The 18,458-nt window shown below is 29.8% G+C and overlaps 2 protein-coding genes across 3 annotated transcripts in view; one reads left to right on the top strand and one right to left on the bottom strand.

The window, feature by feature from the left end:
• The window catches only part of LOC105216992 (tenascin-R), a 175,504-nt gene that overhangs the window by 43,268 nt on the left and 113,778 nt on the right, over window positions 1-18,458 (top strand). The window lies entirely within an intron of this gene.
• Window positions 1-18,458, bottom strand: part of LOC105216989 (zinc finger protein 845) — a 166,848-nt gene that overhangs the window by 106,601 nt on the left and 41,789 nt on the right. Inside the window, exon 2 of the mRNA XM_054234887.1 lies at window positions 18,070-18,144. The gene's annotated coding sequence lies outside the window, so the exon portion shown is untranslated. The remainder of the gene's footprint in view (window positions 1-18,069; window positions 18,145-18,458) is intronic.

Below are 18,458 nucleotides of genomic sequence, written 5' to 3'. Positions count from 1 at the left end.
CTATGGCAGGCGCCCAACAGACGCTACCTTGAGGGCTGGGAACTTATTGCGTGTACCACGCAACCTTAGACACGTTACAACAAATACATAAAGTTTAATAATTATTTATAGCACATAAAAGAAGTAAAATATAAAATTTTGTTTGGAATTAGCTACAGTAAGTCGTAAAAGTGTTATACTAAGTTGCAAGTTTTGAAGTAGCAAAATGATACAACAGAGTTGCCAACTAAATATAAATGACGAAATATTAAAACAAAATCATATTTATTTTTAAATGAAAGATGTATACAAAACTATGGTTATTAAAAAAAATTTATAAAAAAAGTGTTGCCAGATTTTTAAACCAAAATTAAATATTATTTTTTTTTTTTTGATTAGGATAATGTTCGGTGGATATATAAATGTATAATCCGTATGAATATTAAAGAAATATATATTAAAAAGGGTTGCCACATTAAAAAAAAATAATATTAAACAAGTAAGGAAGGGCTAAGTTCGGTTGTGACCGAACATTTTACACTCTCGTATTTTATTAATTTAACGTTATATAATACACAACTTGACCCACATATTCGTCATATATGTATACGGTATAAAGTCCATTGAAAGTTGGAAACCCTAATATTAGGTTATAAGTACCGAGGCCCTCATGTACGATGTATAGGGGGCTTGAAAAGCTATGTTTCGACTTCGGCGATTTTTAGAAAGGGCGGATTGGCTGCCACACTATAAAAGCAGTATTTATGCAAAGTTCAGTTCCTATATCTTCACTAGTGCTTACTTTACATATTGTAAAGAAAACGATTCAGATCGACTTCAAAGTTTAAAAGGTTGTGAACCGATTTGGTCTATTTCACAAAAATATCATTGGGATGCAACGAAAATACTACAAACCAAATTTCAGTGACATTGGTCGAGTAGTTTCGGAGATATGGTTTTTGACCCATAAGTGGGCGGAGCCACACCCACTTAAAATTTTGTATACCATTTTAGGTGGAGCCCTTCTGTACCTTCTTTATAATGAAATTTAAGGTTTCTGGTGTTTTCCCTTACTGAATTAAAGCATTTTTAGTAGTTTTCAACATAACTTTTGTATGGGAGGTGGACGTGGTTAATCCGATTTCGTCCATTATTGGACTGTATAAGGTAGTACCTAATACAAACGATTCTAGTTTGGTTGATATAGCCTAAGTAGTTTACGAGATATGTACAAAAAACTTAGTAGGGGCGGGTCACGCCCACTTCTAGAAAGCAACCTTCCTATGGTGCCAAGAAACAAGTATACCAAGTTTCATCAAGATATCTTAATTTTTACTCAAGTTACAGCTTGCACAGACGGACGGACGGACAGACAGACATCCGGATTTGAACTCCACTTTCCACCCTGATTACTTTGATATATAGAACCCTATATCTAACACGTTTAGTTTTGGGTGTTACAAACTACCGTTATATGAACAAAACTATAAACTTTGTTGCGAGAGTATACAAAATATTTCATGATTTGTATATCATAATGTTTAATGTATGTATCATTTCTGATACTTTCTATAAAAATTATTAGGTAGAGTTGCCACATATCTAGAAAAATATTTGAAAAAGTGATCTAAAATTTATGGTAGTGGCAACATTGTATTGAAAAAAAAACACGTTTTAAATGCAATAATTGTGTCCCAGTTTACCACATGGTTGCCAATTTTTTTCCAACTAAATTTCGAATTAGAGTTGCCATCAATATTTTAAAGGAATTTTTTTTTTTCAGTGGTCAAGTGTGGTTTCAGTGGTTTCAGCATAGGTCAAAAAATGTTAGAAATATGTTAAGAAAAACTGACAGGATTGTCAAATACCATAATTTTTTCGCGAAAATGCATAAATCTTGCATGTGCCTATACTTATTTTTGTTATAAATTATACTTTATAAGCATTATATTTTCATAAAAAAAATTATTTTCGTAAATAAAAATATTTACTGTTTATAAAAACTCCAAAATATTACTATAATGTTATTTTTTTAAATCTCTCTTACGCGTTTATACTTTTCTGCATCACTATAAGCGCTTAACTTTTCTTTAAGTAGCCATGTTCGATTTCTCGCTTGTTTTTCAGCACATTATAAAACAATAATGGAAGAAACTTGATAATAATTATGTGTGAAATAATTTTGGCTACGCAGCTGTCTGGTAATTTCTTGAAGTTCAATTTATTGCGCACATTTCATGTAATATTTCTACACATTGTGTGAATTTTGTGGTTTGTAGTTTATGTTGTTTAAGGGCACCCTTGACATTAATAATCACTGAATTTGCCAAACGATTAATGAGTTAGAATGTGTGTTCATTAAGAAAAAAATAAATAAAAATAATAGAAAAATAATAAAAAAATAAAATAAAAATGAAAATAAGCAATTAATGTTCAGAAAATGATTTGAAATATACAGGGTGGGGCAGCTTTTATGTGGATATGTAAAATATTAAAAAACTCTGTACTCTTTAATACCCAATTGAGTTGATTGGACATATGAGACTACATTAAAAACTTCATTCAGTCTCAAGTTCGAATTGCTCGAATTTTTTTATTGAGATAAAAGTAGACACACCCTGTACATATCAATCACATGCCGTGTTTATTATTATTGTCTTTTGAATGTAACATGAACTTGAATGGCTGCATAAATTAGCTGCTGCGGTGTTTCTCAATTACAAATGACTTAGTTTGGCTATGGAAAACAATGCCTTTGTGTAATGAGATACTCAGGCATTCAAAAAGGCATGCGAAATATCTAGAAACAAAATATCGAAAACGGGTTACAAACAATATGAATGCATTATTACTGTATTAACAAATTTTTTCTAACACATTGTTAAGTATTTTAGTATTCAATTTTTAGATTTTTTTATAAACCTTTATACATTGTATACCCAGCCAAAATGCACTTTGCTACTGTCTTTTGGTGGAAAATTTTCAGAAAACTATTCTCGAAATATGCATCAGCATAGCTATTTAAAGCATATTTTAATTTGTTTTTGATAAAACGTCAATGATGTTTAAAATGCATAACTAATAATCTGATTTTAATATCAAATCATTGATATGCTAACGTTGTCAATGAAATACTTTAAATAAAATTCATAAATAGTTCAATGACTATGCTTATTTGTATAACAAGATTTTGTTTCAAATTTAAATATTTATGGTAAGTGCATGTGTATTCTGAAGAAGTAAACAAAAATTTTATATCTAATTCAAATTACTATTTTATGAAAATAATTATTTATTTTTATTCAACAATTATAAATTCTAAAATTTAACATTTAAAACGAGAAATATTGGCAACCCTATTAATATATATTGGTTATCTTATTTTTATATTTAAGATATTGTTTAATTATCCTAATTTCGAAAAATATCAAGTAAAATATATTCCTTAGGCAGAGGCGTTAAAAGTATGTAGCAAACCTATCTTTATGCTTTTAATTGATATTGTGACTATATTTTAATATTTATTACTCCAGACTTTACTCTTTCAAACTCTTCATTATTATCTCCAAAGTGATTTGCCATAATATTTTTTGGCTTAAGTGTTATATTATTCAATTAAAGATTGCAAGTTTTGTATTTTCAAAGAGTTTAAAAAGTATAACTCCAATTTTTATAATTTAAATTCTTTATTTTTTTATAATTTTTTTTTACTTTTCTGAAAAAACTCTCTGGCAACTCTAAGACAATTACTTGAAATTTCTGACATGACTATTCTTATAAATGTCTTTTACAATTCTAAAATATAGATTTTGCTTGAACTCATTAAAAAAAGAAAAATTTAATTCCAATACAATGGCAACCCTAAATTTACTTTTTGAGAACTATGTAAAGAAAATTTTTTTTGAGAAAAAATGTTTAATATTTTTACTAGATTTCAACCCTTTTATAAAAATTCTTTCATTTTGTTACATAGTGTCATAAATATTGTCACCTTTGAATACTCGTATATTCTATATATATACTCGTATATTATATATTATTAAATTTATACATACATATATAATTGTGATCAATATACGGCATTAAAATGTAGAATGCATGCATAACTAAAACGGTGTAAATGGACTGCATTGCTAGCAAAAACAACAAAAGCAACACCAATGTCAAAATCAGCCCAATCAAGTATTGCTGCCGCTGCTTTTGACCAGCTCATCCAACAGTTCGCTTTTGTGCATTTTTTGAGCGCAATTAAATCGAAATCAAAATATTACATAATATGACAGACCAAGTCAACGAATGGATGGAGGACAATGTGACAAGCGGGACAAGCGGGACATCCGCGCATATATTTACATATTATACGTTTATATGTAATGCTATTTATAACTGCAGTGCGCTGTGCTTGTGCATATGGGTCTGCTAATTTATTCATGCGTGAGTTATTGGATTCGATTTGAATTGGATTCAACACTTGGTGAGTGGTTTTCGATTTTCTTATGCACATTTTGTTGTGCTATTAAAGCAGCTGATGCTGTTGTCGCACATGTAAGCCATACTTAATTGTTAGTGACAACAATAATACAACAAAATAAACACAAACTTGAGTTTAAATGTGAAAGAAAATACAAAGATATTGTCTTTGTGTTATTTGTGTGTGAATGATAACAATAAATGCATGAGTGCATTCAGATCAATGTTTTGTTCTTTGAATCATTTGTTGAATAATATTTGAGATAATGAAGTTTAATTTTCTGTAAATTAGTTATACCGGTATATTTTTTCATAAACTTACAACTATATCAAAGAAACGAAAGCACCCAATTTTTATATTCTATAAATACATGCCTTCAAGTTAAATACTCTTTTTAGACGCAATTTGATATTTAATTTGATAAAAAAATGTCTTTAGGTTTAATATTTTAATCTCAAATAACTTAACCCAGCCAAGAATTTTAAATTACGACACATAAAAAATTTCTAATTGAGCAATTAACTAATTGTCAATCAATTGTTAATTGATATTGGTTGACAATCAGTTAATTAAATGACAATTAACTAATTAAGTGACAATTAATTAATTTATTACCATATATAACTGCCAACTAATATAAAACTCTCTGTACAAACGTAAATCATGAGTTCAATGCGAAGAGGAAACAACTATTTGGTGAGAACACCAATCAAAAGGAATCACAGAAATCCCATCAGAATAGAATCTACAGTATATTGACTCAGAAAGATCTATTTTTTTGATTTTACAAAATTAGTTCAATCTGATTTAAAGTTAAGTTATTAAAGATAAAGAAGTTTTAACCTATTTGGTTAGGTGATTGGCAATAATTGTTTGAGCGTAATGTAGTACATTATAACACTGAACATAATTAATCAAGTTCCAAATACAACTTAATTGTCTCAGATAATTGAATTAGAACGTGGTATTATTTTTAATTATTTACATTAAATCACATTTAATTTACGGTTTTATAAGAATAACTTCATGATTTTCTTTTTTATCGTTTTTTATTGTATTTATTCAAACATTTACAGAATTTGAAATCTAGCCGCTTAATGTCAAAATATCTAAATATCTAATAAACATCTGGATTTTTTTATGAATAATTTTTAGTATTTCTATTCTAATTAAAATTAATTAAGGTTTCGAGTCTCGAATTGTTCAGAATTTTACTTTAATTTTTAGCATTATTTGACGTAGAACGAATTAAGCCAATATCTTCGATACCCCACTTCTTTGCTGGCTATGTTGCCCTCTGCTCTCTTGTCAAAGTATTAACACACGAAAGCATTAACAAAATTATCAACATGATATCAATAAGAGATAGTAAGTGATTGCCTCATTAAAGTTGTCTAACCACTTGCTATTTCAACTATATTTGATTATTAACTATTAACCATTATACCAGTTACTTGTTCAAATCACCACTCTAAAATATCTAGCTAATCTAAATACGATTTTTTCATTAATTAAACTAATATTTTGTCTTAAATTTATTTTCTCATACTTCCGTTCCGCCTTCCACCGCTATATAATTAACATTTCACAATCGAAATGGAATTTGTGAATGCTTCTTCGTGCCTCTTCAGTGTGAAAGTCTTTTACTTTTCGCCCAACAGCCAAACGGTGTAACATTTTCCATTTATTAAATAATCAACAAAAACAATTGAATTTACATTCGCTCAATAGATTACGTATACGGTAATTAAGATAAACAATTTCTTATGGAAGTTATGCTATTGTATATGCTTATGCATATATCTTTCCCATGCTGTTATAAAAGCAACAATTAATTAATGATTCAACAATATTTGTAAATTAATGATTTTATCAATGGACTTTTCTGAGTGAAAGAGACACACACTTTCGCAAATATAGAAATATAAATGAAGCTTGCTACTGAAATCGATTGTTCATTAAATTTATTACGAATTTCACTACGAAGAAAGTGAGTCAAAAATTAAGAAAATATGAATTATAATTATATATATTTTTGGCTGTAGGTTTTATATAATCATATAGTTTGATTAATTGATTTAATATCATTGTAACGGTTTGTTGGAATTTTTACAAAACTTTGATTGCAATGACAAATTATAAATACTGCTATGACGCATTCAAATTAAGCGAGCTTCAAGGCATTTCTTGTATTGCAAAAAACATTTATAATTTTATTTTTAACCTACAGACTTTCTAATTATAAAACAATTCCCAAATAAAAGCTAAAGTTCCGTACTTCATTAACTAATTGAGTCTTAATGAAGTCTACTTTCTTAATGTAGTAAGAAAAACACTATCTAACATCCATTTAAGATCTCTTATGTTATCTAATTTTCTATATATTTCTTTCGAATATTTTTATTTTCTTAACTCCTCACCTCTCTTCCAAACTCGTTTGCATAATCACACAATATAGTCTTGAGCGGAACTAATTGCCTACTCACAACATTCAAGTAACCAAGCACTTGCACTTCTTTCAAGGTCAATTTGATTGTAGCATGTAATTGATCGGGTTAATATTTACGCGCCTTTGCATGGTACTTGACTTAAAGCTTCCATAGCATACATCCAAATATACATAAATACAAAATACAATACATACATACATCCCAAATACATAAAGCAAGTTAGTTGAGTTGAAACACTTTAGGCTACTTCAAAGCGCAAGCTAACATTACCACTATTGTTTCTAGTATGTTAGAGCAGGTGGATAACAAACCAAATATGCAAGTAATAAGCAACTGCCAAACGAACAAACGAGTTTGTAATTAACATGCTTCTACACAAACATTACCATTTGCACTTCGTAAATGCTCAAACATTTATCTATAAATATGTCGAATAATAAAAATTAAATAACAATCAAATTTGCTATGGTAATTGACCCAATTTCAGTGCGCATTAAGATTTGGCGTGCAAATAAAACAAAGAAATTGAGATAATTTCAAACAAAGCAACATGTGTTTGTACTTTAGTAGAGCTGCCTTGACAGTAAATAGCTGGTGGCAAATTCTTTATAATGCAATCATTTGAAGTTGCAGGCAGGTGATTTGAAGTGAGTTTAATGCTGAACAAAACCATGTAAATTATAATACCTGAAGGAACAAAGCAAAATAAATAATTTCTAAATAAGCTAATGGTAGTTTCATGTCCTTCATTTCCAATATTATATGTATATTTTTGCTAAGTTAAATGAATTTTGTATATAGTGAACAATTTGCAAATATCATTACTAATGAATCATCTGGTAATACTCAAACAGTGCACTGTAGTTATTAACGGACAGTTCTGTTACAGGCCAACTAACAGCTAATTCTGAGCAAGAAATTGAGTATACCTAATAACCTTTTCGCACAGCAATTAATTGATCAATTAACTCAATTAATGCTCGTTTAAAGCGCTAATTCAGATCGATACAGGTACATCAATACACAGGAAAATTCATTTTTCATTACATTAATTTTTAATCGAATAAAAATCGAAATTGAAACTGCAATACAACTGTGAGGATTGTTGTCCATGAATCGATTTTACTGATTTTGAATCCTTTCATGTTGCCTATAGGCAACATTGTACTCACCGGCTTCTAATTCTCGCTATTTAAATATTTTTGACCAGCGGTTTTTTTCAATTACGTTGACATATGTATTGTGCAAGCTTACAGTTAATTTTTCTGATATGAGCTGTGCACGTGTTATTCAGTAAGAGTTCTCCGCAGAGAGAAAGTAGCAAAAATCGTTTCGCGAAAAAAGTTATACAAAAGTGGCTATACAAAAAGTGTTAAAAAATATAAAAATAATTGTTTTATTTTAAAACAAAGTGAACTATATAAATAAGCAGAGATAATAGAGTTATTAAAAAAATAGTCAAGAGAAAAGTTATAATAATTTAATTTATGCCTATAAGCAACATCCTGTAACTAATGAACCAAGATACATAGGACTTTGAAATTGTTATCACTTCATATTTGAGTTCAGACTAATATATATCTGTCATAAAAAATATGTTCGCTCCTCTCATTTTAATTCGGGCATGAGAGGGTTAATATACTATAGTGCTTTCGAGAAAGTGTCTCTGTGAAATTTAAATAAAATTTAATTTTTGAAAACGTTGCCAATTGCTTAACAATTATAAAATTTTACAAATTCGTTCAATATATTTCAAAACCCTTGGATAAAAAAATATTTTAAATATATTTCTTAGAAGTCAGTAAACTAATTTTGGCCCTTTTAAAATGACTGCTTAAAAACTATTTAATATAGTTTCCAACTATTTCAAAAAGTCTAGAATCATTAAACTATGGTTGTCATCTATTTAACCAGTCAAACTGAAAGTTTACCAGCGCTAATAATGTCATAATACATAATATTCAACTATCAAATAATAAAATAGTTTCTAGATGGAAACGTCTTATAAAATAACAAAAATCACGGAGCTTAAATTTATAAATAGTTTCAATATATATTCTAATCTTTATAAATATATAAATAAAGAGAAAGATAACCATTTCGTACTGTCAATGTACACTGTTACAGTACTTAATTTACCACAATTGCATTGATGATTCCGATAAATTATCAATTGATATGAAAGAAATCATAAAAAAATATTGATCCTGATTAATTTGTGGCAACGATTTTGTTATATATATATATATTTTTTTTTTAATTTTTGAATTGCAATTACATACGCTTAACACCCATAATTATCTACTTTAAACTTCATGACTTTAATTTAAGAGTCAATTTATCCATATTTCCTATACATATTTTAAAAACAATTCACCAAAAAATATATGTACATTTATAATTATGAATAGAAATTCCATATTTATAAGTAGAAGGTTCAACGTCTAAACTCAATTAGCGAGTCTGAAACCCGTCTAAAGCAAAACCTAAAGCTTCCTTATAATTTACATTGCAAAAATATCCGTGACATTTCGTTTTTACAAAATTCAGAAATATAAAAAACAAAAACAAATATTACATAATATGTTAATTAATGATCTCAACAAACACATTACAATTTTACGCATGAACATTCATCCCCAAATTAGCCTGCTTACAACAACAGCAAACAGCAAATAGAAAACATTGCACTTAACAGCTGCTTGTAACAGCTGAATGTTATTGTAACATTTGACAAGACGTAATAATTGTGTGCAAATAACGGCATTTGACTACTTGTTTGTTGTATTTAGAAATGTAAATTTGCTTAATATTGGGATATATTTGTGTGTACAATTTGCGCATATGCAACCTTGAATTTGATTTGCAAACGCGCTGTTCATTGTACTCTTGGGGTGATTACAATTTTTTGCCCAAAGTGGCAGAGCAACAATTTGCGCGCTCGCTCGCTATTGATTACAAAGCACCGCAAGTAACGGCATAATGCGAATATTAACAAAGTGTTACACATGTTTCATTTTACAGTTACCTTTAAATGCAAATCTGTGTTTGAGCAACACAAAAGCTGGAATATTACAATGGCAGAACGGCGCCTGTGCGCAGGAATGTGTATGTGTGTTTTGATAAAATGTAAATAAATGCAAAATTAATGCACAATTAATGGGACATAAAATAGGCTGTGATGACTTGTGCTTGTTTTTGTATTTTTTTTATAGATGTGCTAATTTTTCCAAAAATAAATATTTTGTATTACAAAAATACAAAAAAAAATAATTTTTTTTAATCGGCGTTTTTGAGGGAGATAATTGTTTTTATGGAAATAACCAAATTTACTATTATTTATGATAAATATTATTTAATTAATTAATATTAGGCATTTTACATAATTTTTAATCAAAAATAATAAAAAAAGAAAAAAAAAACAAGTAAGGAAATTGAGTTATAAGGAAAGTAGTAGTGGTTGTGAACCGATTTCGCCCATTTTTTGTCCGTGTTATCAGGGTGTCAAAAAAATATTTTATACCGAATTTCATTCGAATCGGTCGAGTAGTTCCTGAGATATGGTTTTTGACCCATAAGTGGGCGATGCCACGCCCATTTTCCATTTTGTAAAAAAATCTGAGTACAGCTCCCTTCTGCTATTTCTTCTGCAAAATTTAGTGTTTCTGACGTTTTTCGTTAGTTAGTTAACCCGCTTTTAGTAATTTTCAACCTAACCTTTGTATGGGAGGTGGGCGTGGTTATTATCCGATTTCAACTAGTTTCATGGTGTGTGGTGGAGTATGTAAGAGACCCGACCGCAGAAAGTTTGGTTTATATAGCTTTATTAGTTTGCGAGTTAAATACAAATAACCGATTTGTGGGCGGGGCCACGCCCACTTCCCCAAAAAAAGTACATCCAAATATGCCCCCTCCTAGTGCGATCCTTTATTCCAAATTTTTCCATAGCTTTATTTATGGCTTAGTTATGACACTTTATGTGTTTTTGGTTTTCGCCATTTTGTGGGCGTGGCAATGGTCCGATTCTGCCCATTTTCGAAGTTGATCTTCTTATGGTGCCAAGGAATATTTGTGCCAAGTTTCGTCAAGATATCTTAATTTTTACTCAAGTTACAGCTTGCACAAACGGATAGACGGACGGATACTCGTCATCCTGATCACTCTATGTATGACTCTATATCTAACTCTTTTAGTTTTAGGTGTTACAAACAACCGTTATGTGAACAAAACTATAATACTCTCTTAGCAACTTTTGTTGCGAGAGTATAAAAAAAGAAAAAAACACACAAATAACAACAACTCAGCTATGACCAAGTAAAGGTAAACCACCAAAGACATCAAAAATTTTATTTCTGCTGTGATGGCATAGCTAACGGCAATAATTGTTGTTGTTCATGTTGTTGTTGCACACAAACCACATGAAATACAAGTTAAAGCAATATTGGTCACTGGTTGAAATCGTAACAAATATAAACAAAATTATTCAATTGCAAGTAATAAATGCAAGTGAGTTGTTCAGCCAAAGTAACAGCTCTTAAAAATGAAATAAGTTTGTATATTTGTAATTTTTAAATATTTTTTTTTTTGTTTTATAAAATGCGCTGTAATAAACTCTTTACTAATATTACGCACATAACTACAAATATTGCATGCATGAGTACTAATTTAGTTAACAGAAACCGCAATAACTCTCGACTCCGTAGACTCTTGAGCTAATACACTAGCACACACACGGTTACAAGCAATATACAGTATACAGTTATTTTTTAACTAACTCTGAAGTACCTTAATTATTTATTTATATGTAAGTAGGTAAATAGGAAGCTTAGCTGCGGTTCAGGTTGAATGAAATTAACGTGTGCCGGTGGAATGAATTGTAATTTTGCCTTATAGAGGCATACACAATCCAATTGAACACACGCATGTATTTATATATAAATACATATGTATATAGTATGTATATATTTTTAAGCTTACATATTACATCTATGTAAGTATGTATGTTTGTTGTGAAAATCGTCGAATGTTGGTCGCTTTCTTCATAACAATGTAAACACATTCATTTCTGGTTGAATAATAAAGAAAAATTTGTTGCATTTCATTGCGGGCCCATTAGGTGGAGGTATTTATGTATTTATTTGGTTGCATGGCAAAACTGCATATTTGCTGTGTGTTTATGGAAGTTGGTGAATTTTGTAAAACAAAAAAAAAATGCAATGAAATATTTGCTATTTCGGCATATAAGGTGTTTGAAAGAAAAATTAATAGGAATTTGTTAATAATTATTTGTTTGGCTGTTAATAATTTTTTTTTTCATGTCATAATTTGCGGCAATAGTTGTTTTAAATACCTTTTTCGAGATTTTGAAATTGTTTTTTTTTTTTTTAATCTAGACATGACTTAGTCATACTTTTGCGGTAAATAACTTGGATTGACTCATATAGGCTGCAAATTTAACCAGCTCTATTACATTTAAAAATAATGATTTCTAATTAGGCGTAACAATGATTAATTAATTCAATTTAACATATTACTAAAGTAAGGCATTTGGATGATGCATCATATTGATTAACTTTTTATTTTGTTTGTGAAAATTCTTAGAGAAATACAATTTTAAGAGCTTTGCATCACGTGTTCAGGTGCTAAAATGCTTTTATATTTCTTAATAAAAACATTTTAATTGGCATGAATCTCCACAAAAATCATATCAGAAATTATTTCGAAAATAAAGTATGACAGACGTATTTTGAGAAAGCTTAAGATTACGACTAGGTTAAAAAATATTATTACTAAAATATTTATATGTTTAAGCCTTTTTTTCTGTGTTCTGTTCCTTAAGAATGACTGCAACCTTTTTTTGATTTTTATACCCTCACAACAAAAGCTGCTAAAGAGAGTATTATAGTTTTGTTCACATAACGGTTGTTTGTAACACCCAAAGCGAAACGAGTTAGATATAGGGTTATATATATCAAAGTGATCAGGGTGAAAAGTGGAGTTCAAATCCGAATGTCTGTCTGTCCGTCCGTCCGTCTGTGCAAGCTGTAACTTGAGTAAAAATTAAGATATCTCGATGAAACTTGGTACACTTGTTTCTTGACACGATAGGAATGTTGCTTTCGAAAATGAGCAAAATCGGACCACTGTCACGCCCACAAAATGGTGAAAACCAAAAACACATAAAGTGTCATAACTAAGCCATAAATAAAGCTATGGAAATAAAATTTGGTATGAAGGATCGCACTATAAAGGGGCATATTTGGATGTAATTTTTTTGGGGAAGTGGGTGTGGCCTCGCCCCCTACTAAGTTTTTTGTACATATCTCGCAAACCAATAGAGCTATATAAACCAAACTTTCTGCAGTCGTTTTTTTTAGCCACTTCCTAATACAGTCCAAAAATGAAAGAAATCGGATCATAACCACGCCCACCTCCCATACAAAAGTTAGGTTGAAAATTACTAAAAGTGGGTTAACTCACTAACGAAAAACGTCAGAAACACTAAATTTCACATAAGAAATGGCAGATGAAAGTTGCACTCAGATTTTTTTACAAAATGGAAAATGAGCGTGGCGTCGCCCACTTATGGGTCAAAAACTATATCCCAGGAACTACTCGACCGATTTCAATGAAACTTGGTTTGTAATAATTTCCATACATCCCAATGATATGTTGTGAAAATGGGCCAAGTCGCTTCACAACCACGCCTACTTCCTATATACCAGAACTTTGAAGACAATCTGAATCGTTTACTTTACAATATATAAAGTAAGTACTAGTGAAGATATCGGTGCAGAGCTTTGCACAAATACTATGTTTATAGTGTGGCATCCCCATTCTGAAAATCGCCAAAATCGGACCATAGGTTTTCAAGGCCCATATATCGAACATGAGGACCTCGGTGCTTCTAAACTAATATTATGGTTTCCAACTTTCAGTGGACTTTATACAATATATATGACGAATATGTGGGTCAAATTGTGTATTATATAATATAAATAAAGTTAAATAAATAATTTGCGAGAGTATAAAACGTTCGGTTACACCCGAACTTAGCCCGAAAACTAGTTTCGGTTATAAGAAGAATATTACTAAAACAGCTCAAAAATTGAATGCTTTCTACTTTTAATATTTAAAATTGATATAACACAAGAACCTACTACGACGAATAAATGTTTGAAACAAGAAGTAGAATGACCTCTGATACTGACTTCTCTTATACTAAAATAAAATATTAAAATCTATACAACATATTTTTAGAATTTTACACGGATTTATGAATTGAATATTCTCATAGATTACAAATCCATTATTATTCTTTTTTTTTTAAATTAAAATTTGAGATCTTGTCTTTTCTTCAAAGAAACAAAAATAGAAAAAAACTACATAAAATAAAAAAATAACAATAATAGGTCCAAAAATTTAAATAATATAAATATTTAATTCTGCTTCTTGTACGATAATTCATTGACATTAATTTTCATTTTGGGCAAATATAAAGTACTTTTCGAAACGGTAATATGGTATTTACATACTTATATTTACTTATTCTACATTAAAAATGAACGAAATCGAATATATTGGTGTTCATAAATCCCTTTCTGCATAAAGAAAAAAAATATTTTAATTTTTTTTTAAATTTTTTTTGGAAAAAAATTCAAATTCAATGGCTTTTGATATTACATTTGGCAATATTCACTGAATTCAACTTAAGATCTTCTCCTAATCAAAACGTATAGAACAATTATTTACAAGCACGCATATGCGTTTTCAAAATGCCAATAAAGCTCTCAATTCATTTCAAAATCAATACATAATGATTGAAGACAATTGCACAAGCGAGTTCGTTGCTTAAGTCTTTTGTTTTGCATTTGTTCTATAGAGCGCACGCAAAGCTGATTGTTGTTACTTGGTCAAACGAACACGCACTATTGATATCATTCAATTAAATTTGACACATTTACAACATGCTGATGTTTATTTCGCTTTCAAAAAAGAGTAAAGAGACTAATGAAAAATGGCGTCAAACAAAAAAAAAACGATTGTTAAGCAATTAATTGAAAGTGACAAATAAAAAGCGTCTTTTCGCAAGAACAACAACTTTTTACGCTCAAGCAAAATTTAAAGAAAAAAAATAACAACAACAAAAATATGTTGAAAAATGTGTGTTGAGTAAAAAGTCAGTTGGCTCACAAAGTGTTAATGGCATGCAATTAGCACAATCAAGATTGTTATCACCGGAATATTTAAATGCTAATGAAATGCATTTGCAGTTTAAATAACAATTTAGAACGAAAAATTTAAAGTGCGAAATGTGTGAGGAAAAAAGCAACAAAAATTAAAATTAAATTGAAAAAAACTCAAGTGTTGAGATAAAGAAAAATGGCAAGCAATTGCTGGCCAAATATTTTCACTGCACTTGTTGAACGCACGCATGCGCCTTAGAAATATCAGCGTATGCGACAGCTTACATTTGTACAGTTGACATTTTGGACAAATGTACAGGTGTGTTCAAAAAATAACGGGAATTTCTGAAAAAAAAATTGTTTTCTTCTAATCATCGAAACACTTCTCAAACTCCATTTTTGACACTTTCAGCGATTTTTCGCATGCTTGTACAACGACGGCGCCTTAAGTCATGTCTGATAAATATAGAGGCATCGTTACAGTATTATTTTTGGCGAGAATTCACGAACATGCAACGAAGCGTGAGTTTGTAAAAAACGAAATTTTTTTTTTTTTTACTTTTGAAAATTCCCATTATTTTTTGAACACACCTCATATCGTCATGTATGTATTTTATATACTCATACCTCAAAAAACATTTTCTGTCTTTATGTCAACTTGTCTATGGCCCGAAATTGCGTCCAACAAGACAACACGCCGCTGCGCAAATGTCTAGTTGACTTCGTTGGAGCTGTCAAAATTGCAACGCCCATTTTCGTGGCAACTGCAACTGTACTTACTGCCTCGACAAGAGCTACATATTCTAATTTATGCATGCAGCGTTTGGTTTATGGTGCGCGATTAGAATCAGAACAAAACCGCAAAGGCAATGCAAAAACTAGAATAAAAATAAAAATAATATAGAGCTAATACAAATTCGTTTTTCAACATGTCCACAACAGCGCAGTTACTCTCGATTGCTGACGCTAACATATAAGTACGTATGCACTGCTATGATCTTATGTAAATTTGTCTGTCGCTGTTGCTGTAAACGTCCTTGACGCCACAAGCGATTCTACCAGTTATGGCAGACAAAATCAGTGCAACACTACACTCACTCAATACACTTATAATCATGCAGACCGGCTAAAGTCAAGTACGTTAAGCAAAGTTTATGCTGCTTTCAGCGTTACTCTCATTGTTATTGTTGTTAAAACGCTGCATTTTTAATATTATTCATTGTTATGGCAAAAGTGTTGAGAAAATAATAAAAAGTAAGAGCAACCAAAGTTGTGTATAAAAATAGCATAAAATCAGCTGCATATTGCACTAGTTCATGACATTAATGTTGCTATCCATTACCACTATAAACCAGGGTTTGCACATGTGCACAATAACAATAACAACAATGCCTTCAGCTTGCATGTGAAAAAATATTGATGAAAGTGAGTAATAAGATAAAATCACATGTGCAGTGAGCATGTTACACATGTATATAGCTTCGAGCTTACGTATTAATATCTAAAGTTCAGCTCTTGTCGCTCAACATGCACCTTTAACAATATGCTCTTAGTGGCTGACCTTGCTTGGCAGTGGTTTTTATTAATTTAAAAATTTGAATATCATTGTAATTGATTACATTTTAAATAAGTTCGGAAACGGAACTTTGCGTTTATTCAATTTTAATTGTATAATTTGATAAGTGTTGGGATTAATAACTTGTAAATTTGGAACAATGTAGAATTTAAACACAAATGTATCGAAGAAACTAATATAAATAGATTTTTATTAGAGGCTTTATATCAGCGGTTTTTAAAATAATTTTCAGGAATATATATAACAGAATCAATGTTAATTAACAGACTTAATATGGACTGTCAATGGAATACGATGCTTTTAGTACCCACTAAACTTAACTTATGTTTTTAAGTGCTTAGTAAACATTTTTACCACCAGTTAAAAACTTTTCCCTTTAACAGATTTTATAGTTACATAACTATTAACATAACAACAACAAATATTTTATGTTAATTCAATTTTAAGCTTTTAACCCTCGATCCAACTTGTGGTAGATTTCATATTACAAAAATAATTTTCATGTTTTTAAAGCCTCTAAGTTCGAATATTCTTTAAACTATCAAATATTATCTCATATCATTTGCTCATAATCTCCTATCTCCGTAATAATAACCGCTATAACCTTTATAGGGTAATATTTTTCAGCAAGCAGAATCATTTTCATCAAAGTCAGGAGATTTGATTGACCTTTTTGTATCAGAAATATACTTGTTTCAATAAAAATATCCTTCATTGCAAAATACTATTCTATCTTAGGATCAAACATCGTTTATCTTATGTAAATCTTCTTCCGACTACCAGATCACTACACTACGTATTTCAAATGGAGGTTACTATAATTAAAGAACACCTTCTTGTTCTGACAAGGAAGGTGCTTACAACAAGAAACATATTTATATTCAAAGGCAGTCAAGCGACTTTAAAATCACTAAAGTAACAGATTGGGCACAAGGTTACAATAAGAACCCGGCCACATGTAAACACCTAATCGACAAATATGTCATAGAGTTGGCTGAGTGTCAGTGGAAGCAATCCCTGATTTACTCAACAAGCAAACAAATGTGGTCAGAATGGAATATTGGCCGCACTTGCCGATTGTTGAAATTTAAAAGGAACAATATAAGAACTCGGATATTTTTTTACCACACGGTTCCTAATACTGTAACATCGTATATTATTCAGCTATAACTATGTGAATTTAATAAGCGGATAACAGACATGTTACTGTGAGCAGGGATTTGACAAAGATGATAAAAATTTGTTTACTGAAATTCCCAAATATTTCAAAGAATCACAATTTCATTTTCATTTTTTTCACATTTTGTAAATGGGTGATTTTAATAAAGTCTTTAATACTAAGATAAATATATGAATTGCTTATCCAGCAATGCTGTTATCAATAAAATAATGTTAATTGTAACTTACCATTTCATGGTTAGTGAAACTAATTCTTTTTATATCATAAATGATCCCCAAATCAGACGCATCAGAAATTAGAAACTGAAAATAAAAATATAAAAATCGTTTTTTTTTAATTGGAAGGGTATATTAATCAGAAAGTATTATAGTATATTAAACAAACATTTATTATTTAATAATACTTAATACATAGCACAGTAATAATGTTTATGAAATTCCCACAATTATGATATTAGATATAGTATTGATGTATGATTGGCTCGTTTTCATGATTAAAATATGCTAATACAGAAATTTTATAGTTATAGCAAATTTTAATTAGATAATTGTCAACAAACTACTAGTAATTATTGCTGTTATGCTGTTAAAGATAATATTGTAGATATTTATTGCAT

This window comes from Zeugodacus cucurbitae, chromosome 6 (genome assembly GCF_028554725.1).
Source record: "Zeugodacus cucurbitae isolate PBARC_wt_2022May chromosome 6, idZeuCucr1.2, whole genome shotgun sequence".
NCBI classification, from domain to species: Eukaryota; Metazoa; Arthropoda; class Insecta; order Diptera; family Tephritidae; genus Zeugodacus; species Zeugodacus cucurbitae.
The sequence above is the reverse complement of the archived record's forward strand: the minus strand, read 5'-3'. Positions and strand labels throughout refer to the sequence as shown.